Genomic DNA, 27,671 nt, shown 5'->3' with positions numbered 1-27,671 from the left:
AATCAGTGTTATATTCATGCCCCAATCATGAGCTCTCGAGAGAAATTATCATTCAGAACTTCTATGCTCGGATTTCTCATGATGATCGCATCATACTTGACACTTCTTGAACCGGTTCTTTTATGAAGAGAGATATCGACTTCAAATGGAATTTATTGGAGAGAATTAAACGCAACTCTGAATATTGGGAGCTTGAAGAAGGTAAGGAGTCAGGTATGAATTTCACGTTTGATTGCGTTAAATCCTTTGTTGAGACAAATACTTTCTGTGACTTTAGCGCTAAGTATGGACTTGACTCTGAGATAGTAGCTTCATTGTGTGAATCCTTTGTTGCTCATATTGTTCTCCCCAAAGAGAAGTGGTTTAAATATCAACCTCCTTTAGAAGTCAATGTAGTTAAACCCACTCCAGTTGAAGAGAAAGTCATTGCCTATAATGATCCTATGGTTCCCAGTGCTTACATTGAGAAACCACCTTTCCCTGTTAGGATAAAGGATCATTCTAAAGCTTCAACTGTGATACGTAGAGGCTATATTAGAACACCTACACCCCCTGAGAAAATTAGAGTTGAACCTAACATTGCTATTATCAAAGATCTTCTGTCCGACGATGTTGAGGGGCATAATATTCACTTCTGTGAAGATGCTGCTAGAATTGCTAAACCTCACACTAGAGACAAACATAGGCCTATTGTTGGCATGCATGTGGTTTCTGTTAAGATAGGATACCATTGTTATCATGGTTTATGTGACGCGGGTGCTAGTGTTAGGGCAATACCTCGATCCTTATACGATGAAATAAAAGATGAGATTGCACCTGTTGAGATAGAATCTATAGATGTCACTATTCAGCTTGACAATAGAGATACTATATGCCATGTGGGAATTGTTAGGGATGTTGAAGTCTTGTGTGGTAAAACGAAGTATCCTACCGATTTCCTCGTTCTTGCTACCGCACAAGATAGCTTTTGTCCCATCATATTTGGCAGACCTTTTCTCAATACTGTCAATGCTCATATTGATTGTGACAAGCAAACTGTCACTGTTGGCTTTGAAGGTGTGTCACACGAGTTCAATTTCTCCAAGTTTGGTAGACAACCTCATGAAAAAGAGTTGCCTAGTAGGGATGAAACTATTGCCTTAGCTTCTATTGTCGTGCCTCCTACTGATCCCTTAGAGCAATACTTGCTAGAGCATGAAAATGATATGCATATGGATGAAAGGGATGAGATAGATAGAGTTGTCTTCAAACAATATCCTATCCTTAAGAATAACTTGCCTCTTGAACTACTTGGGGATCCACCTCCACCAAAGGTTGATCCTGTGTTCGAGCTTAAACAGTTGCCTGATACTCTTAAGTATGCCTATCTTGATGAAAATGAGATATATCGAGTTATAATTAGTGCTAGCCTTTTAGAGCATGAAGAAAAGAAGTTGCTAAAAACTCCGAGGAAGCACCGTGCTACTATTGGATATACTCTTCATGATCTTAAGGGCATTAGTCCCACTCCATGCCAGCACAAAATCAAAACTGATCCGGATTTCAAACGAGTTGCTGATCATCAAAGGAGATTAAATCCTAAGATGAAAGAAGTAGTAAGAAAAGAAAGACTAAAGCTCCTAGAAGCGGGTATTATCTATCCTGTTCCTCACAGCGATTGGGTGAGTCCGGTGCATTGTGTTCCTAAGAAGGGAGGCATTGCCGCTGTCCGTAATGATAAGGATGAATTGATCCCACAGAGGATTATTACTGGCTATAGGATGGCGATCGATTTTAGGAAACTGGATAAAGCCACTAGGAAAGATCATTACCCTCTGCCTTTTATCGACAAAATGCTAGAAAGGCTATCCAAACACACACACTTGTGCTTTCTAGACGGTTATTCTCGTTTCTCCCAAATACCAGTTGCACAATCTGATCAGCAGAAAACCACTTTCACCTGCCCTTTCGGTACCTTTGCTTATAGACGTATGCCTTTTGGCTTATGTAATGCACGTGCCACCTTTCAAAGATGTATGATGGCTATATTCTCTGACTTTTTTGAAAAGATTGTCGAGGTTTTCATGGATGACTTCTCTGTTTACGGGTCTTCCTTTGATGATTTCCTCAGCAACCTTGATCGAGTCTTACAGAGATGTAAAGACACCAATCTTGTCTTGAATTGGGAGAAGTGCCACTTTATGGTTAATGAAGGCATCGTCTTAGGACATAAAATTTCCGAAAGAGGTATTGAAGTCGATAAGGCTAAGGTTGATGCAATCGAGAAAATGCCATACCCCACAGATATCAAAGGTATAAGAAGTTTCCTTGGTCATGCTGGTTTCTATAGAAGGTTCATCAAAGACTTCTCTAAGATTTCTAGGCCTCTTACCAATCTCTTACAAAAGGATATTCCTTTTTTTGACGATGATTGTGAGGAAGCCTTCGAAATACTTAAGAGGGCTTTGATAACTGCACCTATTGTTCAACCACCTGATTGGAACTTACCTTTTGAGACCATGTGTGACGCTAGTGATTATGCTGTTGGTGCTGTTCTAGGGCAAAGAGTTGATAAGAAGTTGAATGTTATTCACTATGCTAGTAAAACTCTAGACAGTGCCGAGAGAAACTATGCTACTACGGAGAAGGATATTTAGCAGTCGTGTTTGCATGTGAAAAGTTCAGATCTTACATAGTTGATTCCAAAGTCACTATTCACACTGATCATGCTGCTATTAAGTACCTTATGGAGAAGAAAGACGCTAAACCTAGACTTATCAGATGGGTTATCTTGCTAAAAGAATTTGATTTGCACGTTGTCGACAGAAAGGGTGCTGATAACCGAGTAGCAGATAACTTGTCTAAGTTGGAGAACGTTCTTGATGACCCACAACCTATTGATGATAGCTTTCCTGATGAGCAACTGAATGTCATCAATGCTTCACGTAGTGCACCGTGGTATGCTGATTATGCAAACTATATCGTTGCCAAATATATACCACCTAGTTTCACGTACCAACAAAAGAAGAAATTCTTCTTTGACTTGAGACACTATTTTTGGGATGATCCTCACCTTTATAAGGAAGGAGTAGATGGTGTTATTAGACGTTGTGTACCTGAACATGAACAGGTACATATCCTACAGAAGTGTCACTCCGAGGCCTACGGAGGATACCATGCGAGAGATAGAACTGCACACAAGGTATTGCAATCAGGTTTCTAGTGGCCCACTCTCTTCAAGGATGCTCGTAAGTTTGTCTTGTCTTGTGACAAATGTCAATGAATAGGTAATATTAGCAAACGTCAGGAAATGCCTATGAACTATTCACTTGTCATTGAACCATTTGATGTCTGGGGCTTTGATTATATGGGACTGTTTCAAAATCCAACGGGTATACTCATATCCTAGTTGCTGTTGATTACGTCACTAAGTGGGTAGAAGCTATCCCCACTAGTAGTGATGATCACAACACTTCTATAAAGATGTTGAAAGAAGTTATCTTCCCTAGATTTGGAGTCCCTAGATATCTAATGACCGACGGTGATTCACACGTCATTCATGGTGATTTCCGTAAAATGGTTGCTAAGTACGATGTCAACCATAGAATTGCGTCTCCCTATCACCCTCAGTCCAGTGGTCAAGTAGTGCTAAGTAATAGAAAGATTAAACTGATTCTGCAAAAGACTGTCAACAGGTCTAGAAAGAATTGGTCTAAGAAGCTCGATGATGCACCGTGGGCTTATAGAACTGCCTATAAGAATCCCATGGGCATGTCTCCGTACAAAATGGTGTACGGTAAAGCATGTCATTTACCTCTTGAGCTAGAGCATAAAGCTTCTTGGGCAATCAAAGAGCTCAACTTTGATTCAAAACTTGCCAGTGAGAAGAGGTTATTTGATCTTAGCTCGCTTGATGAATGGAGAACTGAGGCATATGAGAATGCCAAGGTGTTCAAAGAGAAGGTTAAGAGGTGGCATGATTAGACGATACAAAAGCGTGAGTTCAATGTAGGTGATTATGTCTTGCTATATAACTCTCATTTAAGATTCTTTACAGGCCAGCTTCTCTCTAAATGGGAAGGTCCCTATGTTGTTGAGGAAGTATATCGTTCCGGTGCTATCAAGATCAACAACACGGAAGGTAATTGTCCGAGAGTGGTAAATGGACACAGAATCAAGCATTATATCTCAGGTACTCCCATAAATGTTGAGAGCAATATTATCAATACCATAACTCCGGAAGAATACCTAAGGGATATATATCAGCCTGTTTCAAACTCCGAAAACGAAGAGGTATGTGATTCGGTAAGAAAACAGAGTCCAAAACTTTTCCAGTAGGAAATTTTTTCCGTTTTGGAATTTTGAAAAAATACAAAAATTGGAAGTAGTGCGGAAAGTGCGCGAGGAGGCGACAAGCCTGCACGGCGCGGGCCCACCCCCTGGCCGCGCCGTGAGGGCTTGTGGCCACCTCGTGCGCCTCCCAGACTACGTTTTCGTGCACGGTACTCCTTCTAGTCTGGAAAAGATCATTATATATACTCCCGTTTGGTCTGACCCCTGCATCACGCAGATTTCCTCTGTTTTTCGTTTTGAGCCTGTTTTCTGCCGCAGATCTAGGTCAAGATGTCTTCTTAGGATTTAGAGGGGGAGAGCTATGTGGCTGATTACCTTGCTAACCCCAAGGTCTATGGGGACTTTGATCCTTATGGCTGGACCTCTGATGAGGAAGAAGATTATGATCCCAAGGGGAAGGAACAAACGAGTTGTGGTGAAGAGGAGGCTCCTCTACCTCAACCTGGACGCATGCATGTGGAGTTAAAGAAGTCGAGACTCCCTGACTCAAGGAAGAAGCCTAAGACCTTGTTTATCCCTTCTCGTTTCTTGGAGGAGAGTAAGCAGGAATTATGCCAAAGGGTGTTGAAGCTTGAATAGGAAAATGATGATCCGAGGGAGCAGAATTTTATGCTCAAATGGAAATTAAACAAGCTCAAGACCTGTTCAACAACTCCACCACCATCACCACGAAAGGAAGACAACTGAGCATTGGTATGGGCAATCCCCTTGGCTTATGCCAAGCTTGGGGGAGTTTCCCCGGTATCGTATCACCATCACACCGTTTGCCTTTACCTTTGTTTTAGTTTTCCTTTTTCAATTTTCTCTTTCTCTAGTAGTTTAAAAGTCTTAGTGTTTTAGTCTTGAGTTTTGGTTTGTGTCACCCCCGATGTATTCGAGCTCGTGAGCCATATAATAAAGAGTGTCTTAGTTGAAGGGCTTTGCCTCTTGCCATGATCAAAAGAGTGAGAATAGAACAAAAGCATGAAAGATCATGTAGTGATCTTATGGGAAGTGATGGCTTCACATATAGAAAGAATGAGTATTGAAACTTGTTGAGGGTAGACAAACGTAGACCTTGGTCATGGTTGCAATTAATAGGAAGTGATAAAGAAGGAGATGTTCACAAATAAATATATCGTCTCTGACACCATCTATGATTGTGAACACTCACCAAACTATTGCATGCCTAGAAGTAGAGGTTGGACAAGGAAGACAGCATAATGAATTGTGTTTGCTTGGCTCCAAACAATGTTATACGATTAAAGATCCCTTAGCATGTGACGATTCCTTCCACCTCATATTAGCCAAAACCTCCCGCACTGTCACACCCTGTTTTTCATCCCAAGTTTTCTCTGTTGCAAAAATCAGAGCTTGTTAAAACTTTTTCAAATAATGTTGTGAGTGCAATGTCAACCCTTGTTTGAGTGTTTGCTTGCTTGTGTGATGACTCAAACCCATGAAAAACTTATTATTTTGCTCTCATCAAAAACCCTTTTTCCCCTTACAACAAGATCACCTTCATCATGTTGGGATACACTACTAGCTCATGAAGCCAAGTGGCACTTCCAACTAAGGTAGGTGATCTGATCCTAATATCATTTTCATTCATTAAAAACATTATTTGGTGATTTCAAATATTATTTTCTTATATTATATCTATGTCTATTTCTAAGGCCAGTAATGATGATTCCACAAGGAAAATTACTTTCCTGTCTTAGAAAATTATGATTAAATTCATGGAAGCTGAGAAGGACATATATTTTCCATACATAAGATTTTCTACCCTATTTTATATTAATATTATTTGAGTAAAACCCTGAAAACCATTTCTGTCTGTTTTAGCTTTTTGAGATGTTTCCAAAGGAAAGTATCTCAGTAAATTCCCATAAAATCACAGGAGCCCTCCCAAACCATATTAGGTGCTCACCTAAAATCTCACCTTGATCCAAGGTGGGTAAGTGCAATTAGAGAGCCCAAAACCCTCTCTGTCCAGAGTAGAGTTGGAACAACTCTACATTGCAAAGTTTCTCCAATGGAGCTGAAACTTTGCAGAGGTGTTTAACACCCCAAATGAGGACTCCACACCAAAAATGGGATTTGTGAGACTCTGTTTGACCACACTTCCTTTGTAAGGGACAGTACTGGTCACTTTGAGACATTTTCAAGTTTGCAAAGCCAAACTTGTTCAATGGAGCTCATATTTGGTGGAACCCCATGTTTTTACCCCAAGACCAAACCTGTTAAGTTTCATTTACAGTGGTGGAGTGGAAACACCCCAAGTCACTGTCGAACACCTACTGACACTAAGGTAAAAACCTTCCTAGCCACTGTTTTACCCAATGTCAAGGGCCCAAACTTGGTGGGTTAGAGCACCAGAACACCCTGAACACCCAGTCAACCAGCCCCTCCCCAATTCCAAGCACAAGTGACAAGAACTCCACTCTAAGCTGCAGGACAGTACTAGCTACACTAGTGTTCCTTGCTCCCTTGACCAGCTCGAGCTCCCACTAAACCACAGCAGCTAGGCACACTCCCAGCAACACTCAGGACATGAAGGACACGTCCCAAGTGCTCCAGAGCGAGCCAGCATGCCGTGGCATGCCAAAACTGCGCTCTGGGCGCGCTGCAGAGAGCCACCCGCAAGGGGCCGACGCTCCGGCCAGTCCTAGCCTCCCCAGTCGTGTCCAAGCACTCCCCCGACAGCCCCTCAGTGCAAAGCTACCCCAGGGACCCTCTCCCCCTCGCGCAAGAGCTCAGGCGACGCGTGCCCGTGCGCGCCCGACGTGGCCGAGCATGCACGGTCGCTGCAGCTCGCCCCCACTCACTTTCCTTCTTCGGGCGTTGCATCAGGAGGCCCTAAACCACGTCCCGAACCCGTGGTTTCGCGGCCAGCACCTCACTGTGCTTGCACGCATGCCACGGTGAGTCATCGACGTGCCCGAGTCGGGTCACCGTCGTTGGCCTATAAATAGACCCCCCCGGCACTCCAGCACCCTCCAAGCAGCTTCAACACAACTAGTAGACACTCCGTAGCCACCCAATCGAGCTCGCAGAGCCCGATGCTCGAGATCGACCGAGGCCCCTCCGCCTCGGAGCTCCGGTCGATCTCCGGCTACACGTCGGCTCCTGCGCTGCCCGACCTCTCACTACACTCCCCTCGACACTAGGAACGTTTCCCCTAACTCTCCCGAGCAAATCCATACCTCTAGCCCCTAGTTCAACACGAACCCGACACCCTTCCGCCACGAGCACCTCGTCGCCGGCAACCCAGACCATCTCCGGTGACGTCCCAAGCACGAGCAGGTAGGCGGAGGCACGAGGAACCCGTTCCCGTTCCTAGCTAGGCCTGAGGACAACGGCAGCCTCGCCGGCGTCCATCTCCACCTCTCTGGCCAGAGGTAGGAGAAGGACCCGACCGGTGGAGCCCACCTGTCGGTGTCCTGGGGCAGCCAGTGCGCGCAGCCCTGACGCTGACCCCAGGGGCCTGCAGGTCAGGTTTGAACCTGGCCCGCGCGCGCCTAGTGGCCAGGCCTGCTGGCTGGGCCGGCTGGATCTGTTCCCCTGTCCTTTTTCTTTTGTTTTAATCCAGCAAACTAAATGATTTTTATGAAAAGATTTAGCAAGTAGAAAAATATAATTCTTCCACCAGTATTTTTCTAAAAATGAGTAGTATTTGATTCTGTAATAGTTGACATTTATCAATAACAGAAACTATTTTGATATAATAAAAATGATATTAAAAAGCACTTGTTTGCTTCTGTTTGCTTTCAAATAAATATGCTTAGCTAATAAAACAGTAGGGAACATTTTTCAAAATAATAACCAGAATTTATTCAAGCCTTGCAACATTTTTAGAAGCACTTTGTGAACTGTTTTAGTAAAAGCTAGTATTTATTTATTCCTTTCTCGACGGTAGAGTTACCGAGTGACGGAGAATCCGGAGCGGAAGACCTCGAAGACCCCGGATACCTAGCTGACCAAGGCAAGCATGCCCTTTTGCCATGACTTAAGTAAATAAAATGATGCATGAATAGCAAGTATTTTCCGTTGCATGTGATCACGATGCCGGTTCATCACCGATGTGATGGTACCGAGGGCTTCTTCGAAGCCCTTGCATTATAGTAGTGATATTCACATGGCTCCTCGGAGCACAAACATGATGAGCTTGATCCTACCATCTACGAGGATTATGCTACTGTCATGTTGGCTAGTAGATTAGAATCACTGCATTGAGCTTGACCCCGTGAGGGTCATGATACTATCATGTTGACAAGTAATGTTAAGGAATATCGTGTTGGCAAGTAATACTAGAGCATTTTATCATGAGCATAATGTTGAGTTAAATAAAGAGTTTATGAAAACCCCGTCGGGTGCCACTAATGCCCAAGGGTGATAATGATTTGGTGATCACTTTTGGTAAAGTGATGCACCGGTGATTTTGGTGTGAGTATGGTTTCAAAAATCGATTAGATTTATGATGTGTTGACCGTCCCAACCTTACCCAGTACGACCATGATACCCCTTTATGGGACGGGGCTTTGTTGATTACTGTAGTCGGTGCTAGCAAAGAGCCACATTACTAGTGGCGGGAGTGATCGGTGTCACTCTCGTGATGGGGTCATGCCAGGTAGGACGACTATGCCATTATTATGAGTTCCAGGCAAACCGTTGGTCCCTGCATGGTTGATACAGTCCAGAGTCGGTGCTCATAAGACGTACAACATGTGGGCTGGGTACCAATCGAGTGGATCTCTTTGTCTAGTATCGTCAGGGGAAAGATGATGATCGGATACATACCTCGGGTATATGTGATATACCGCGAGTCGTGGATGACATGGAAGTATTCCGTTTCTCGTGGGTCGAGCGTACTACCTCTGTAGAGTGTAAACTATTCGAATAGCCTTGTCCACGGTCAAGGACAGTTGGGTGGTGCTGCTTAAACTACGTCCCGAGTTTCCGCATAAACCAAGCGTGTGTGTGTGGTGTTAAAAAGGTGTTGTTATAATCATGATAATCACAATAATATGATCAAGTTCGGTGACTTGACATATAGGGTAAACCCGGATCGTTTAGCCCTCATTAATACCTGAGATTATGACAAGTCCAATGACTTGGCATTAGGGTGAACCCGGTGTGTTCAACACTTTACGGATATGTCAATACCTGTAACCTAATATTCACAAGTAATTCTTTAACCTGATGCATATACATGATCATACCACCTCATCGCATTCCACTCAAGATAACTGTCACTGTTATTCTTTACCATTTACGTCATGGGCTGTTTGCGAGTACATTCAAAGTACTCATTGGCTTGCCACTGGTTATGTTATTGACCAGACATGGAAGGACCGGAGTTTTGCGATGAGTACGCCATCGGAGACGGACCTGCGATCTAGGACGCTTCCGAGTCAGAATGCCTGTCAGTGTAGGCTTGATGGCATGGGCACCGCTTAGCCCTTACGAGTTTCCGCTACTCGATGTATCCCTTTATTTGGATTTAGGCCTTGCTCTTGAACCCGACCTTATGGTCATTTGATGTAATAATTTGGTACTTGGATGTAAGACTCTATTATTCAGTATATGTAACATTGATCCTTGGGGTCACTGGGCACGGCAAACTCGACTTGCTAGTCGGGGTCCCCACACGCACCAAGTAGAGATACTACTTGTGCATCCATAAACCTTCAACCCAGTTTTGCCATGAGTGTCCACGATACCTACCTATGGATTGAATAAGATCCTTCAAGTAAGTTGTCATCGGTGCAAGAAATAAAAATTACTCTCTAATATGTATGATATATTAGTGTGTGGAAAATAAGCTTTGTACGAACTTGTGATGAGGAAGACATAAAAGCGACAGACTGCATAATAAAGTTCTTTATCACAGGGGGCAATATAAAGTGAAGTTCCTCCGCACTAAGAGGACACGCATCCAAACCTCAAAAGCGCATGACAACCTCTGCTTCCCTCTGTGAAGGGCCTATCTTGTACCTTTACTTTTTGCCCTTGAAAGAGTCATAGTGATCTTCACCAATTCCCTAGCTCGCCTTTATCTTGGCTAATGTCATATGCTTGGGAAAGATCTATATTAATGTGTCAACATGGAGGTAAGTATTCATGAATTATTATTGTTGACATTAACCTTGAGGTAAGTAGTTGGGAGGCAAAACTATAAGCCCCTATCTTTCTCTGTGTCCAGCTAAAACTTTGATCTCATGAGTACCACGTGAGTTGTAGCAATTGTAGAGAACGAAAGAATGATTGAGTATGTGGATTTGCTTTACAAGCTCTTATTTGACTCTATCTGATGTTGTGATAAACTGCAATTGCTTCAATGACTAAAGGCTATCGGTTGTTACTTCTCGGTAAGGTTCTTGATCCATGCTTTACTTTGTGAAGGAATTATCACTTTGGCTTGAGAGATTATATGTTCGTAGGTTGTTCTGATCATGATCATGATGCATGCATGTTCGTATCTTGTTTTGTCGACACCTCTCTCCCTAAACATGTGGACATATTTATTGAGCTAGGATTTCACTTGAGGACATGCGAGGTCTAAGCTTGGGGGAGTTGATACGTCCATTTTGCGTCATGTTTTAATGTTGATACTTACCTCTTCTTGGGCTGTTATTTCACTTCACGGTACAATTCTTATACCTTTTCTCTCTTATTTTGCAAGGTTTACATGAAGAGGGAGAATGCCGGCAGATGGAATTCTGGCCTGAAAGTGGAGCAAAGTTGAGATACCTATTCTGTGCAACTCCAAATGCCGTAAAAATCAACGAGGATTTTTTTCCGGATTTATAAAAAATACTTGGCCAAAGAAGCTCCACAGGGGCGCGTGCAGGTGGCCACAAGCGTGCACGATGCGTCCACCCCCTGATGACCCACAAGTATAGGGGATCAATCATAGTCCTTTCGGTAAGTAAGAGTGTCGTACCCAACGACGAGCAGAAGGATCTGACAAGTGGGTTTCAGCAAGGTAAAATCTGCAGGCACTGAAATTGTCGGTAACAAGTGATTGTGTGGTGAGATGATTCGTAGCAAGCAACAAGTAAAAAAAGAAGCAACGGTGCAGCAAAGTGGCCCACTCCCTTTTGTAGCAAGGGACAAGCCTAGACAAAGTCTTATAGGAGGAAAGTCTTATAGGTGTCATGCTAGTTTCGTCATGTTCATATGATTCGCGTTCGTTACTTTGATAGTTTGATATGTGGGTGGACCGGCGGTTGGGTACTGCCCTTACTTCGACAAGCATCCCACTTATGATTAACCCCTCTCGCAAGCATCCGCAACTACGAAAGAAGAATTAAGACAAAGTCTAACCATAGCATTAAACTAGTGGATCCAAATCAGCCCCTTACGAAGCAACGCATAAACTAGGGTTTAAGCTTCTGTCACTCTATCAACCCATCATCTACTTACTACTTCCCAATGCCTTCCTCTAGGCCCAAATAATGGTGAAGTGTTATGTAGTCGACGTTCACATAACACCACTAGAGGAAAAACAACATACAACATATCAAATTACCGAACGAATACCAAATCCACATGACTACTATTAGCATGACTTATCCCATGTCCTCGGGAACAAAAGTAACTACTCACAAAGCATAATCATATTCATGACCAGAGAGGTAATGAGTAGCATCAAGGATCTGAACAAAATCTCTTCCACCAAATAATCCAACTAGCATCAACTATAAAGAGTAATTAACACTACTAGCAACCTTACAAGTACCAAACGGAGTCGCGAGACGAAGATTGGTTACAAGTGATGAAATAGGGTTTGGAGATGAGATGGTGCTGATGAAGATGTTGATGGTGACAAGTCCCCTCCAATGAGAGGAGTGTTGGTGATGACGATGGCGATGATTTCCCCCTCCGGGAGGGAAGTTTCCCCGGCAGGATCGTCCTGCCAAAGCTCTAGATTGGTTCTGCTCAAGTTCCGCCTCGTGGCGGCGGCGAGTCCACGAAAAAGATCCTCCCTGATTTTTTCCTAGACGAAACCCTTCATGTAGCAAAAGAGGGGGGCAAGTGGGCCTGCAGGGTGCCCACAAGCCCTCATGGCGCGACCTGGGGGGTGGTCGTGCCGTGCAGGCTTGTGGCCACCTGCACGCCCCCCTCTGGCACTTCTTCGGCCGAGTATTTTTGATAAACCGGGAAAAAAATCCTCGTTGATTTTTACGGCGTTTGGAGTTGCGCAGAATAGGTATCTCAACTTTGCTCCACTTTCAAGCTGGAATTCTAGTTGCCGGCATTCTCCCTCTTTGTGTAAAGCTTGCAAAATAAGAGAGAAAAGGCATAAGAATTGTACCGTGAAGTGAAATAACAGCCAAAGAAGCGATAAATATCAACATGAAAACATGATGCAAAATGGACGTATCAGCTCCCCCAAGCTCAGACCTCGCTTGTCCTCAAGCGAATGCCGAGCTCAATAAATATGTCCACATGTTTAGGGAGTGAGGTGTCGACAAAACAAGATACGAACATGCATGCATCATGATCAAGATCATTACAGCAATACCAACATATAACCTCTCATCCTAAAGTGATAATTCCTTCACAAAGTAAAGCATGGATCTAGAACCTTACCGAGAAGTTACAACCGATATCCTTTAGTCATTGAAGCAATTGCAATTTATCACAACATCAGAAAGAGTCAAGTAAGAGCTTGTAAAGCAAATCCACATACTCAATCATTCTTTCGTTCTCTCCAATTGCTACAACTCACGTGGTACTCATGAGATCAAAGTTTCAGCTGGATACAGAGAAAGATAGGGGCTTACAGTTTTGCCTCCCAACTGCTTACCCGAAGGGTAATGTCAACAATAATAATTCATGAATACTTTCCTCCAAGTTGACATATGAATACAGATCTTTCCCAAGCATGTGATGGTAGCCAAGACAAAGGCAAAATAAGGAATTGGTGAAGATCACCATGACTCTTTCAAGGGCAAAAAGTAAAGGTACAAGATAGGCCCTTCGCACAGGGAAGTAGAGGTTGTCATGCGTTTTTGAGGTTTCGATGTGTGTCCTCTTAGTGCGGAGGAACGTCACTTTATATTGCCTCCTGTGATAAAGAAATTCATTATGCAGTGTGTCGCTTTTATGTCTTCCTCATCACAGGTTCGTATAAAGCTTATTTTCCACACACTCATAGATCATACATATTAGAGAGCAATTTTTATTGCTGGCACCGATCACAACTTACTTGAGGGATCTTATTCAATCCATAGGTAGGTATGGTGGACACTCATGGCAAAGCTGGGTTGAAGGTTTATGGATGCACAAGTAGTTTTGGGTAATGTGAGGTGGAAGCAATATGTCACATGCTAATGGATCTCCAATCATATAACATTGTTCAGAGCCAAGCAAACACAATTCATTATGTTGTCTTCCTTGTCCAACATCTACTTCTAGGCATGCAATAGTTTAGTGAGTGTTCACAATCATAGATGGTGTCAGAGATGATATATTTATATGTGAACCTCTCCTTCTTTATCACTTCCTATTAATTGCAACAATGACCAAGGTCTAGGTTTGCCTACCCTCAAAGTTTCAATCCTCATTATTTTTATATGTGAAGCCATCACTTCCCATAAGATCATTACATGATCTTTCATGCTTTTGTTCTATTCTCAATCTTTTGATCATGGCAAGAGGCAAATCCCTTCAACTAAGACACTCTTTAGTATATGGCTCACGATCTCGAATACATAGGGGGTGACACAAAGCAAAACTCAAGACTAAAACACTAAGACTTTTAATCTACTAGAGAAAGAGAAAACTGAAAAGGAAAACTAAAACAAAGGTAAAGGCAAAAGATGTGATGGTGATACGATACCGAGGCAACTCCCCAAAGCTTGGCACAAGCCAAGGGGATTGCCCAAACCAATGCTCAGTTGTCTTCCTTTGGCGGTGATGGTGGTGGAGTTGTTTAAGAGGTCTTGAGCTTGTTTAATTTCCACTTGAGCATAAAATTCTGCTCCTCAGATCATCATTTTCCTCTTCAGGCTTCAACACCCATTGGCATAATTCCTGCTTACTCTCTGGCAAGTAACAAGATGGGATAAACAAGTTCTTAGGCTTCTTCCTTGAGTCAGGGAGGCTTGACTTCTTGAACTCCACATGCGTTTGTCCAGGTTGAGGTAGAGGAGCCTCCTCTTCATCGGAACTTGTTTGTTCCTTCCCCTTCGGATCATAATCTTCTTCCTCATTAGTGGTCCAGCTATAAGGATCCAAGTCCCCATAGACCTTGGGGTTAGAAAGGTAATCAGCCACATGGCTCTCCCCCTCTGAATCCTGAGAAGACATCTTGACCTAGATCAGCGGCAGAAAACAGGCTCGAAATGAAAAACGGAGGAAATCTGCGTGATGCAGGGGTCAGACCAAACGGAAGTATATATAATGATTTTTTTCACACCAGAAGGAGTACCCTGCATGAAAACGGAGTCCAGGAGGCGCACGAGGTGGCCACAAGCCCTCACAGCGCGGCCAGGGGGTGGGCCCGTGCCGTGCAGGCTTGTTGCCTCCTCACGCACTTTCCGGACTACTTCCAATTTTTGTATTTTTTCAATTAATCCAAAACGGAGAAAATTTCCTACTGGAAAAGTTTTGGACTCTGTTTTCTTACCGAATCACACACCTCTTCATTTTCGGAGTCTGAAACAGGCTGATAAATATCCCTTAGGTATTCTTCCGGAGTTACGGTATTGATGATATTGCTTTCAACATTAATGGGAGTACCTGAGATATAATGCTTGATTCTGTGCCCATTTACCACTCTCGGACGATTACCTTCCGAGTTGTTGATCTTGATAGCACCGGAACGATATACTTCCTCAACAACATAGGGACCTTCCCATTTAGAGAGAAGCTTGCCTGCAAAGAATCTTAAACGAGAGTTATATAGCAAGACATAATCACCTACATTGAACTCACGCTTTTGTATCCTCTTATCATGCCACCTCTTAACCTTCTCTTTGAACAGCTTGGCATTCTCATATGCCTGAGCTCTCCACTCATCAGGCGAGCTAATATCAAATAACCTCTTCTCACTGGCAAGTTTGAAATCAAAGTTCAGCTCTTTGATTTCCCAATAAGCTTTATGCTCTAGCTCAAGACGTAAATGACATGCTTTACCATACACCATTTTGTACGGAGACATGCCCATGGGACTTATAGGCAGTCCTATAAACCCACAGTGCATCATCGAGCTTCTTAGACCAATTCTTTCTAGACCTGTTGACTGTCTTTTGCAGAATCAGTTTAATCTCTCTATTACTTAGCTCTACTTGACCACTGGACTGAGGGTGGTAGGGAGACGCAATTCTGTAGTTGACATCGTACTTAGCAAACGTTTTACGGAAAGCGCCATGAATGAAGTGTGAACCACCTTCGGTCATTAAATATCTAGGTACTCCAAATCTAGGGAAGATAACTTCTTTCAGCATCTTGATAGAGGTGTTGTGGTCAGCACTACTAGTGGGGATAGCTTCTACCCACTTAGTGACTTAATCAACAACAACTAAGATGTGAGTATACCCACTGCATTTTGGAAAAAGGTCCCATATAATCAAAGCCCCAGACATCAAATGGTTCAATGACAAGTGAATAGTTCATAGGCATTTCCTGACATTTGCTAATATTACCTATTCTTTGACATTTGTCACAAGACAAGACAAACTTATGTGCATCCTTGAAGAGAGTGGGCCAATAGAAACCTGATTGCAATACCTTGTGTGCAGTTCTATCTCCCGCATGGTGTCCTCCTAGGCCTCAGAGTGACACTTCTGTAGGATCTATCCCTGTTCATGTTCAGGTACACAACATCTAATAAGACCATCTACTCATTCCTTATAAAGGTGCGGATCATCCCAAAAGTAGTGTCTCAAGTCAAAGAAGAATTTCTTCTTTTGCTGGTACGTGAAAGTAGGTGTTATATATTTTGCAACGATATAGTTTGCATAATCAGCATACCACGGTGCACTAAGTGAAGCATTGATGACATTCAATTGCTCATCGGGAAAGCTGTCATCAATAGAATGTGGGTCATCAAGAACGTTCTCCAACCTAGACAAGTTATCTGGTACTGGGTTGTCAGCATCCTTTCTGTCGACAATGTGCACATCAAATTCTTGTAGCAAGAGAACCCGTCTAATAAGTCTAGGTTTAGCGTCTTTCTTCTCCATGAGGTACTTAATAGCAGCATGATGAGTGTGAATAGTGACTTTGGAATCAACTATGTAAGACCTGAACTTTTCACATGCAAACACGACTGCTAAAAACTCCTTCTCCGTAGTGGCATAGTTTCTTTGGGCACTGTCTAGAGTTTTACTAGCATAGTGAATAACATTCAACTTCTTATCAACTCTTTGCCCTAGAACAACACCGACAGCATAATCGCTAGCATCACACATGATCTCAAAAGGTAAGTTCCAATCAGGTGGTTGAACAATAGGTGCAGTTATCAAAGCCCTCTTAAGTATTTCTAAGGATTCCTCACAATCATCGTCAAAGACAAAAGGAATATCCTTTTGTAAGAGATTGGTAAGAGGCCTAGAAATATTAGATAAGTCTTTGATGAACCTTCTATAGAAACCAGCATGACCAAGGGAACTTCTTATCCCTTTGATATCTATGGGGTATGGCATTTTCTCGATTGCATCAACCTTAGCCTTATCGACTTCAATACCTCTTTCAGAAATTTTATGTCCTAAGACGATGCCTTCATTGACCATAAAGTGGCACTTCTCCCAATTCAAGACAAGATTGGTGTCTTTACATCTCTGCAAGACTCGATCAAGGTTGCTAAGGCAATCATCAAAGGAAGACCCGTAAACGGAGAACTCATCCATGAAAACCTCAACAATCTTTTCACAAAAGTCAGAGAATATAGCCATCATACATCTTTGAAAGCTGGGAGGTGCATTACATAAGCCAAAAGGCATACGTCTATAAGCAAAGGTACCGAAAGGGCAGGTGAAAGTGGTTTTCTCCTGATCAGATTGTGCAAGTGATATTTGGGAGAAACGAGAATATTCGTCTAGAAAGCAGAAGTGTGTGTGTTTGGACAGCCTTTCTAGCATTTGGTCGATAAAAGGCAAAGGATAATGATCTTTCCTAGTGTCTTTATTCAGTTTCGTAAAATCGATCACCATCCTATAGCCAGTAATAATCCTCTGTGGGATCAATTCATCCTTATCATTAGGGACAACGGTAATGCCTCCCTTCTTAGGGACGCAATGCACTGGACTCACCCAATCGCTATGAGCAACATGATAGATGATACCTGCTTCCAGGAGCTTTAGTATTTGTTTTCTCACTACTTATTTCATCTTAGGATTTAATCTCCTTTGATGATCAGCAACTGGTTTGAAATCAGGATTAGTTTTAATCTTGTGCTGGCATAGAGTAGGACTAATGCCCTTAAGATCATCAAGAGTATATCCAATAGCAACACAGTGCTTTCTCAGAGTTTTTAGTAACTTCTTTTCTTCAGGCTCTCAGAGGCTAGCACTAATTATGACATGATATATCTCCTTTTCATTAAGATAGGCATACTTAAGAGTATCAGGCAACTGTTTAAGCTTGAACACAGGATCACCCTTTGGTGGGGGTGGATCCCCAAGCGGTTCAACACGCAAGTTATTCTTAAGGATAGGATATTGTTGTAAGACAACTCTATCTATCTCTTCCCTTTCATCCATATGCATATCATTTTCATGCTCAAGCAAGTATTGCTCTAAGGGATCAGTAGGAGGCACGGCAATAGAAGCTAAGGCAATAGTTTCATCCCTACTAGGCAACTCCTTTTCATGAGGCTGTCTACCAAACTTGGAGAAATTGAACTCATGTGACACACCTTCAAAGCCATAAGTGACAGTTTGCTTCTCACAATCAATATGAGCATTGACAGTATTGAGAAAAGGTCTACCAAATATGATGGGACAAAAGCTATCTTGTGCGGTAGCAAGAACGAGGAAATTAGCAGGATACTTCGGTTTACCACATAAGACTTCAACATCCCTAACAATTCCCACAGGGCAGATAGTATCTCTATTGGCAAGCTGAATAGTGACATCAGTAGGCTCTATCTCAATAGGTGCAATCTCATCTTTGATTTCATCATATAAGGATTGAGGTATTGCACTAACACTAGCACCCATGTCACATAAACCATGGTAACAATGATCTCCTATCTTAACAGAAACCACAGGCAAGCCAACAACAGGCCTATGTTTGTCTCTAGCGTGAGGTTTAGCAATTCTAGCAGCATCTTCACAGAAGTAAATATTATGTCCCTCAACTTCTTCACACAGAAGATCTTTGATAATAGCAATGCTAGGTTCAACTCTAATTTTCTCAAGGGGTGTAGGTGTTCTAATATAGCCTCTACGTATCACAGTTGATGCTTTAAAATGATCCTTTATCCTTACAGGGAAAGGTGGTTTTTCGATGTAAGCACTGGGAACCACAGGATCATTATAGGCAATGACTTTCTCTTCAACTGGAGTGGGTTTAACTACATTCACTTCTAAAGGGGGGTGATATTCAAACCACTTCTCTTTGGGGAGATCAATATGAGCAGCAAAGGATTCACACAATGAAGCTACTATCTCAGAGTCAAGTCTATACTTAGCGCTAAAATCACTAAAGGTATTTGTCTCAACAAAGGATTTAATGCAATCAAACGTGAAATTCATACCTGACTCCTTACCTTCTTCAAGATCCCAATCTTCAAAGTTGCGTTTAATTCTCCCCAATAAATTCCATTTGAAGTCATATCTCTCTTCATAAAAGAACCGGTACAATAAGTGTCAAGCATGGTGCGATCATCATGAGAAAGCCGAGCATAGAAATTCTGAATGATAATTTCTCTCGAGAGCTCATAATTGGGGCATGAATATAGCATTGATTTAAGCCTCCCCCAAGTTTGAGCGATGCATTCTCTGTCACGAGGGAAAAAATTGTAAATATAATTCCGATCACGATGTACTAAATGCATAGGATAAAACTTTTGATGAAATTCCAATTTCAACCGATTGTAGTACCATGATTCAGTATCATCACATAGCCTATACCATGTCAACGCCTTATCCTTCAAAGATAAAGGAAATACCTTCTTCTTGACCTCATCCTCGGGCACACCTGCAAGCTTAAATAAACCACAAACTTCATCTACATAGATCAGATGCAACTCTCGATGTGATGTTCCATCTCCTGTAAAAGGATTAGCCAGAAGTTTCTCAAGCATACCCGGAGGAAATTCAAAGCAAATATTTTCAGTAGATGCAGCATGTTGAGGAGCAACTATTTGTGCTTCCGTTCAAGGTGAAGATACCCCGAACAAGCCCCTCAAAGGATTAGTATCCATAGTGACAAGTGACAATAATTTTCAGCACACTATATGAATGTTTCCTTACCAAGTTCCACTTACCAAAGGCGCTTCACTCCCCGGCAACGGCGCCAGAAAAGATTATTGATGAAACACTAGTATAGGGGTTCAATCATAGTCCTTTCGATAAGTAAGAGTGCCGAACCCAACGTGGAGCAGAAGGATCTGACAAGTGGTTTTCAGCAAGGTAAAATCTGCAGGCGCTGAAATTGTCGGTAACAAGTGATTGTGTGGTGAGATGATTCGTAGCAAGAAACAATTAACAAAAGTAGCAACGGTGCAGCAAAGTGGCCCAATCCCTTTGGTAGCAAGGGACAAGCCTGGACAAAGTCTTATAGGAGGAAAAACGCTCCGGAGGACACACGGGAATTTCTGTCATGCTAGTTTCATCATGTTCATATGGTTCACGTTCGTTACTTTGATGGTTTGATATGTGGGTGGACCGGCGCTTGGGTACTGCCCTTACTTGGACAAGCATCCCACTTATGATTAACCCATCTCGCAAGCATCTGCAACTACGAAAGAAGAATTAGGACAAAGTCTAACCATAGCATTAAACTAGTGGTTCCAAATCCGCCCCTTACGAAGCAACACATAAACTAGGGTTTAAGCTTCAGTCACTCTAGCAACCCATCATCTACTTACTACTTCCCAATGCCTTCCTCTAGGCCCATATAATGGTGAAGTGTTGTGTAGTCGATGTTCACATAACACCACTAGAGGAAAAACAACATACAACATATCAAATTACCGAACGAATACCAAATTTAGATGACTACTATTAGCATGACTTATCCCATGTCCTGAGGAACAAAAGTAACTACTAACAAAGCATAATCATATTCATGACCATAGAGGTAATGAGTAGCATCAAGGATCTGAACATAAACTTTTCCACCAAATAATCCAACTAGCATCAACTACAAAGAGTAATTAACACTACTAGCAACCTTACAAGTACCAATCGGAGTTGCGAGATGGAGATTGGTTACAAGTGATGAACTAGGGTTTGGAGATGAGATGGTGCTGATGAAGATGTTGATGGTGACGAGTCCCCTTCGATGAGAGGAGTGTTGGTGATGACGATGGCGACGATTTCCCCCTCCGCGAGGGAAGTTTCCCCGGCAAGATTGTCCTGCTGGAGCTCTAGATTGGTTCTGCTCAAGTTCCGCCTCGTGGCGGTGGAGAATCCATGAAAAAACTCCTCCCTGATTTTTTCCTGGACGAAACCCTTCATATAGCAAAAGAGGGGGGCAAGTGGGCCTGTAGGGTGCCCACAAGCCCTCATGGCGCGGCCTGGGGGGTGGCCGCGCCGTGCAGGCTTGTGGCCACCAGCACGCCCCCCTCTAGCACTTTTTCGGCCAAGTATTTTTGATAAACCGGGAAAAAAATCCTCATTGATTTTTACGTCGTTTGGAGCTGCGCAGAATAGGTATCTCAAATTTGCTCCACTTCCAGCCCAAAATTCCAGTTGCCGGCATTCTCCCTCTTGATGTAAACCTTGCAAAATAAGAGAGAAAATCTATAATAATTGTACCATGAAGTGAAATAATAGCCAAAGAAGCGATAAATATCAACTTGAAAACATGATGCAAAATGGACGTATCACCCCCCAGGGCGCGCCATGAGGGCTTGTGGGCAACCTGCTGGCCCACTTGCCCCCCTCTTCTGCTATATGAAGGGTTTCGTCTGGAAAAAATTCAAGGAGGAGCTTTTTCGTGGATTCACCGCCGCCATGAGGCGGAACTTGAGCACAAGCAATCTAGAGCTCCGGCAGGACGATCCTGCCGGGGAAACTTCCCTCCCGGAGGGGGAAATCATCGCCATCGTCATCACCAACACTCCTCTCATCGGAGGGGACTCGTCACCATCAACAACTTCATCAGCACCATCTCATCTCCAAACCCTAGTTCATCTCTTGTAACCAATCTCCGTCTCGCGACTCCGATTGGTACTTGTAAGGTTGCTAGTAGTGTTGATTACTCTAGATAGTTAATGTTAGTTGGATTACTTGGTGGATGAATTTATGTTCAGATCCTTGATTCTACTCATTACCTCTCTGGTCATGAATATGATTATGCTTTGTGAGTAGTTACTTTTGTTCCTGAGGACATGGGATAAGTCATGCTAATAGTAGTCATGTGAATTTGGTATTCGTTCGGTAATTTGATATGTTGTATGTTGTTTTCCGCTAGTGGTGTTATGTGAACATCGACTACATAACACTTCACCATTATTTGGGCCTAGAGGAAGGCATTGGGAAGTAGTAAGTAGATGATGGGTTGCTAGAGTGACAGAAGCTTAAACCCTAGTTTATACGTTGCTTCGTAAGGGGCTGATTTGGAGCCACTAGTTTAATGCTATGGTTAGACTTTGTCTTAATTCTTCTTTTGTAGTTGCGGATGCTTGCGAGAGGGGTTAACCATAAGTGGGATGCTTTTCCAAGTAAGGGTAGTACCCAAGCGCCGGTCTACCCACATATCAAAATATCAAAGTAACGAACGTGAATCATATGAACATGATGAAAACTAGCATGACAGAAATTCCCGTGTGTCCTCGGGAGTGTTTTCCCTCCTATAAGACTTTGTCCAGGCTTGTCCCTTGCTACAAAAGGGATTGGGCCACTTTGCTGCACCGTTGCTACTTTTTTTACTTGTTGCTTCCTACGAATCATCTCACCACACAATGACTTGTTACTGACAATTTCAGTGCCTGCAGATTTTACCTTGCTGAAAACCACTTGTCAGATCCTTCTGCTCCTCGTTGGGTTCGACACTCTTACTTATCGGAAGGACTACGATTGATCCCCTATACTTGTGGATCATCACATAATCATTATTTTTTCAAAATATATGATGCTTAAAGAATGTTATCCCTACTCATTTTGGCATATTAGCACGGCGTGGCTCCGTTTTCACCGCATAAGTATAAATCATGAGCACTCGACTGTCAAAGCAGGCAATTGGATCATACCTCTAATGCGCTTTAGTATTTTCAACTTCACACAATAAATGAGTGTGAGCCATGGATATAAAATATATGTGTAATAGAGTATGGTGGTAAAGATCAAAGGATTCAAAAGTGGAAGAAATTATCGCATCAACTAGGCGGACTAACGGGATATGGAGGTGTACATGAATCGATATCAATGCGAGGAGTAAGGATTTCCATGCAACGGATACACTAGATCTATAAGTGTATGAAATCTCAAATGAAACTAAGTGGGTTTACATCCAACTTGCTTGTTCTTGAAGACCTAGGGTAATTGAGGAAGCCCGTCATTGGAACTTACAAGCCAAGTTCTATAAGAAAAATTCCTAGTGGCATATGAAAGTGACAACTTAGGAGACTCTCTATATGGAGAACATGGTGTTATGGCACACAAGTGTGGTCAAAGGATAGTAACTATCAACCCTTATTTATTTTCTCTAATTTTTGATGGTGGTCTTTCTCTTTTCTCCCGCCTCCGCCATTTATTTATTTTTATTTTTGATAACCCACAAGTGTAGTGGATCATTTGTAGCCTTTTTAGATAAGTAAGAGTGTTGAATCCAACAAGGAGCTAAAGGTAGAATTAACATTCTCTCAAGTTCTATTGACCACCGATACAACTCTACACAAACTAATTCTTACTTTACCTAGAACAAGAATAAACTACTTTGCAGGAATATAACTAGAAATACTTTGTAGGTGTAAAAAGATAGTTTTGCAATGTCATAAAGAACATGGAAATAAAAGTTAGGTGTTGTTTCAGTAAAAGAACAATAACGTAAATACAACGAGTGTGGAAAAGTGGTGGTAGAATTTGCGAAATTGTCCTAGGCAATTGATAATAAGAACGGTAATCATTATTTAAGTTTTATATGAGGGAGAGGCATGAGCTAACATACCTTCTATACTTGTATCATATGAACTTATGATTGGAACTCTAGTAAGCGTCCGCAAAACTAAAGATCATTAAGGTAAAACAAAACCATATCATTAAACATCAAGCCCCCTTTAATCTCATACGGAACATTCCGCTTACTCCGGTGTAAGCATTTGTCACTCTAGCCATCCACTATAAGAGAATCATGAACCTATTGCAACCCCCTATAGCGGGAATCCCCCATGTGTGCGCGACAGGGAAGGCACCATAGGACAACACCAAAGTAAACCACACAACTCAAACCAATCAAGATCATGATGAAGAGATCATGTAAATACTTCTCGCACCTCGTTTGTTACCCCAAGTGGAAGGTTGAGATGTAGTCAGCAACAAGTTTTCCCTCACACAGGAACTGTAAGGTTTATCGAACCAAGAGGACTCCTAGGCTCAACAAGTAGGAATCTTCCACCCTGGCACTAGCAAAAGACGTGGACCTGCATACACACAAATAACTTTGCTCCCAACGAGTACAGAGAGGTTGTCAATCTCTCCGGCCTTGTAATTTGCAAAGGATCAAAACACAAGCGGGAAGGTAATAGTGATTGCAACGGGAAAGTAAATGAAAGAGGTAAATGATGGAGGTGTAAACAATGATGGTGATATGGACCGGAGTCACACGATGTTCACTAGTGATGTGTATCTCCCAAAAGACGATGAACAACTACGCTTGGGTAAACAAATCATAGTTGGGCAATTGACAGAATTATGAACGCACCGCAATGCTAATTATGCTACTTGATAGTTAGAGGTTCAATAGTAATGGGCAGTACGCCAAGACAAAGAAGACCGTTTATTGATTAGCATCTACTTACTAATGATCAACATTGAGATATCTATCCAAAACATCTCTCCGGTATTAAGTTGCGAGCCCCACCCAAAGTGTAAACTCAAAGAAACGGACAACTGCATTACTGAACTATGCATAAGGTAAACAATCCTTGCAACCGTGGTCACAAGCACCGTTGTTTTCTCCCTGGTGGCAACATCACATCCCCTTCTCTCATGTTTCTGTCACTCAAGCTAGACATCGTGGGGCATGAACCCACAATGATGCATAACGCTCCCTCTTGGAATTACAATCTACTACTCGGCCAAAGCAATAAATAGCAACAGAGACCATGCATGAATCACTAAGGAACATAATATAAAATGATAATCAAATATATAACTCGTAACAATCTGAACATAATCTCATAATCCATCGGATCCCAACAAACCGAGCATAGCAATAGCAAGAGAATTACATAGATGCCTTGATCATCTAGGGCAGCACACAAGGACTAACCATTGAAGCACAAGATTGGGGAGAAGACATCACATAGCTACTGGTCATGGACTCATGGTCCAAGGAGGACTACTCACGACATATCCAGGAAGCGTCCATGGCGTTTGACAAGCTCCCGGAGGTCAATCCTCCCTCCGGCCGGGTGACGGGAAGAGGTCTCGTGACGCTCCCGATCTCGGAAGCGCTGCGGCGGCGGAACGATGGAGAAATTCATGATGCTGGAAGTTGTGGAAGGGTTTCCTCTTGACACTCTAAATATAGGACAAAGGAGGGCACAGGAGGAGGTGGGGCCCACCCAGGCGGCCTCCTTGCGCGGGCTAGGGCCTGGCTGCGCCAGCAGGTCGCTTGGGCAGCCCCTGGCCCCCTCTCGCCCATCTTCGATGATCATGAAGCTTCCGTGTCGCTAATTTTTTTATAAATTTTCCCTGGAATTTTTCGGGCTTCGTAAAATTGGGTAAAAGCCCGTGCAAAATAGACAGCAGCAGACAGAAACTGGCATTGGGTGCACTGAGTTAGTAGGTTAGTCAAAATATGTGTAAGATGATATAAAAGTGTAACAAAACATATAACAATGTCACCTAGAAGATCATGGAACAAGCAGAAATTATAGATACGTTTGGCATGTATCAGATCATCAATCAACCCATAGGACAAAAGTATTCTACTCAAACATCATAGGAAAGCAACAAATCATTGGATAATACTATGAAGCATAATGCACCATGTTCAAGTAGGGGGCACAACGGGATGCGGTAGAGTGGACTGCTGTAAATAGATGAGGGAAGGTGATAGTGGTGACTGTAGACGATGTAGGGCCTCCAAGGGCAGAGTTTTGTAGGACAACAACAAATTTCTCTCAACTGGATGACCTAAGGTTTATCAATTCGTGGGAGGTGTGGGATGAAGATGGACTCTCTCAAACAACCCTGCAATCAAATACAAGAAATCTCTTGTGTTCCCAATAGACCCAATACAATGGTAAATTGTATAGGGTGCACTAGTTCGATGAAGAGATGGTGATACAAGTGTAGTATGGATGGTAGAAATACATTTTTATAATCTAAAAATATAAGAAACAGCAAGGTAACAAGTGGCAAGCAATGAGCAAAATTGTATGGCAATGCTTGGAAATAAGGCATAGGGTTCATACTTTCACTAGTGCAATCTCTCAACAATGCTAACATAGTAGAATCATATGATCATCCCTCAGCGTGCAACAAAGAATTACTCCAAAGTTCATATATAACAAAGAACATAAAATGAAATTGTTGTAGGTAGTAGAACACCTCAAAGTTATTTTTTCCGATCAATATTTTGGGCTATTCCTATAGGTGTCACAAACAACTCTAGAGTTCACAGTAAAATAACACCTATCACTACTGGAAAACAATTTTTTGCCATCTGCCTAGTCTTTGCCGTCTGCTAGCTGATGGCAAAGAGTGTCTTTGCCGTCAGCTTCAGCAAAACAGACGGCGAAGCATAGGCTGATGGCATAAAGTGTTTTTTCCATCTCTCACATCTTTGCCGTCTCCTAGCGGACGACAAAGAGTCCGGAGGCAGACGGCAAACATATAGATGGGCCCACCTGACCGCGGGGTGGCTAGGTCAAACTCAAGTCAGACCTTTGTCGTCTGCTAGCGGACGGCAAAGAGTCTGGAGGCACATGTCAACGCGCTAACTCCGTTAACAACTCCTTCCCCCACCCCGCCCCTCTCTCTCTCTCTCTGTAACGGTCACCCCGTGCGCCCCTCTCTCTCTCTCCCCACCCCGCGTGCCCCTCTCTGTGTAACGGCCGCCGCAACCACCATCGCGCCGCTGCCCCCATCGCGCCGCCGCCACTGTCACCCTCGCCGCCGCCCCTTTCGCCCCCGTCGCCGCCCCTCTCTCTCTCCCCAGCTCGCCCCCGCTGCCGCTACACCACCATCGTTGCGCCGCCGCCCCTTGCGCCCCCGGCGCCGCCCCTGTCGCCCTTGTCGCCCCCGTCGCCGCCCCTCTCTCTCTCTCCCCACCTCGCCCCCGCTGCCGCCGCCCCGCCACCCCCAACACCACGGCCCCTCCACAGCCGCCTCTCCCGGTGAGCCCCCACACCCCCACCCCCACCCCCACCCGCATTATTTTTTAGTAGTTTTATTATATTTTAGTAGTTTTAGTAGTTTTAGTAATTGTTATTATTAGTAGTTTTAGTGGTAGATTTAGTTAGGTTAGTAGTTTTAGTTAGGTTAGTTAGTTAGCTTGGTTAGTTAGGTGGAGGAGGAGAAGAGGAGAAGAGGAGGAGGAGGAGGACGAGAAGAGGAGAATAAGAAGAGGAGTAGGAGGACGAGGAGGAGAAGAAAAAGAAGAAGAAGAAGAAAAAGAAGAAGAAGAGGAGAAGAAAAAAATAAGAAGGAGGAGAAGAAGAAGAAGAAGAAGAAGAAGAGAAGAAAAAAAATAAGAAGGAGAAGAAGTAAAGAAGAAGAGAAGAAGAGAATAAGAAAAAAAGAAGAAGGAGAAGAAGAGAAAGAAGAAGAATAAGTTGATTTTTTATTGTTTGGTATTTAGTGGTAGCTAGATTCTTTTTTAGTTACTTAGTGGTAGATTCTGTTTTTGTTATAGTGGTAGATTCTATTTTTGTTATTTTTTTGCTGTTTAGTGCTATCTAGGTTTAGCGATAGGTTTAGTTAGCTTGGATATTTAGGTTAGTTAGTTAGTTAGCTTAATAGAAAGAAGAAGAGGAGGAGGAGGAGGAGAAGAGGAGAAGAGGAGGA

Source organism: Hordeum vulgare, chromosome 6H (assembly GCF_904849725.1).
Source record: "Hordeum vulgare subsp. vulgare chromosome 6H, MorexV3_pseudomolecules_assembly, whole genome shotgun sequence".
Taxonomy (NCBI): domain Eukaryota; kingdom Viridiplantae; phylum Streptophyta; class Magnoliopsida; order Poales; family Poaceae; genus Hordeum; species Hordeum vulgare.
This window is presented reverse-complemented; position numbering follows the sequence as displayed.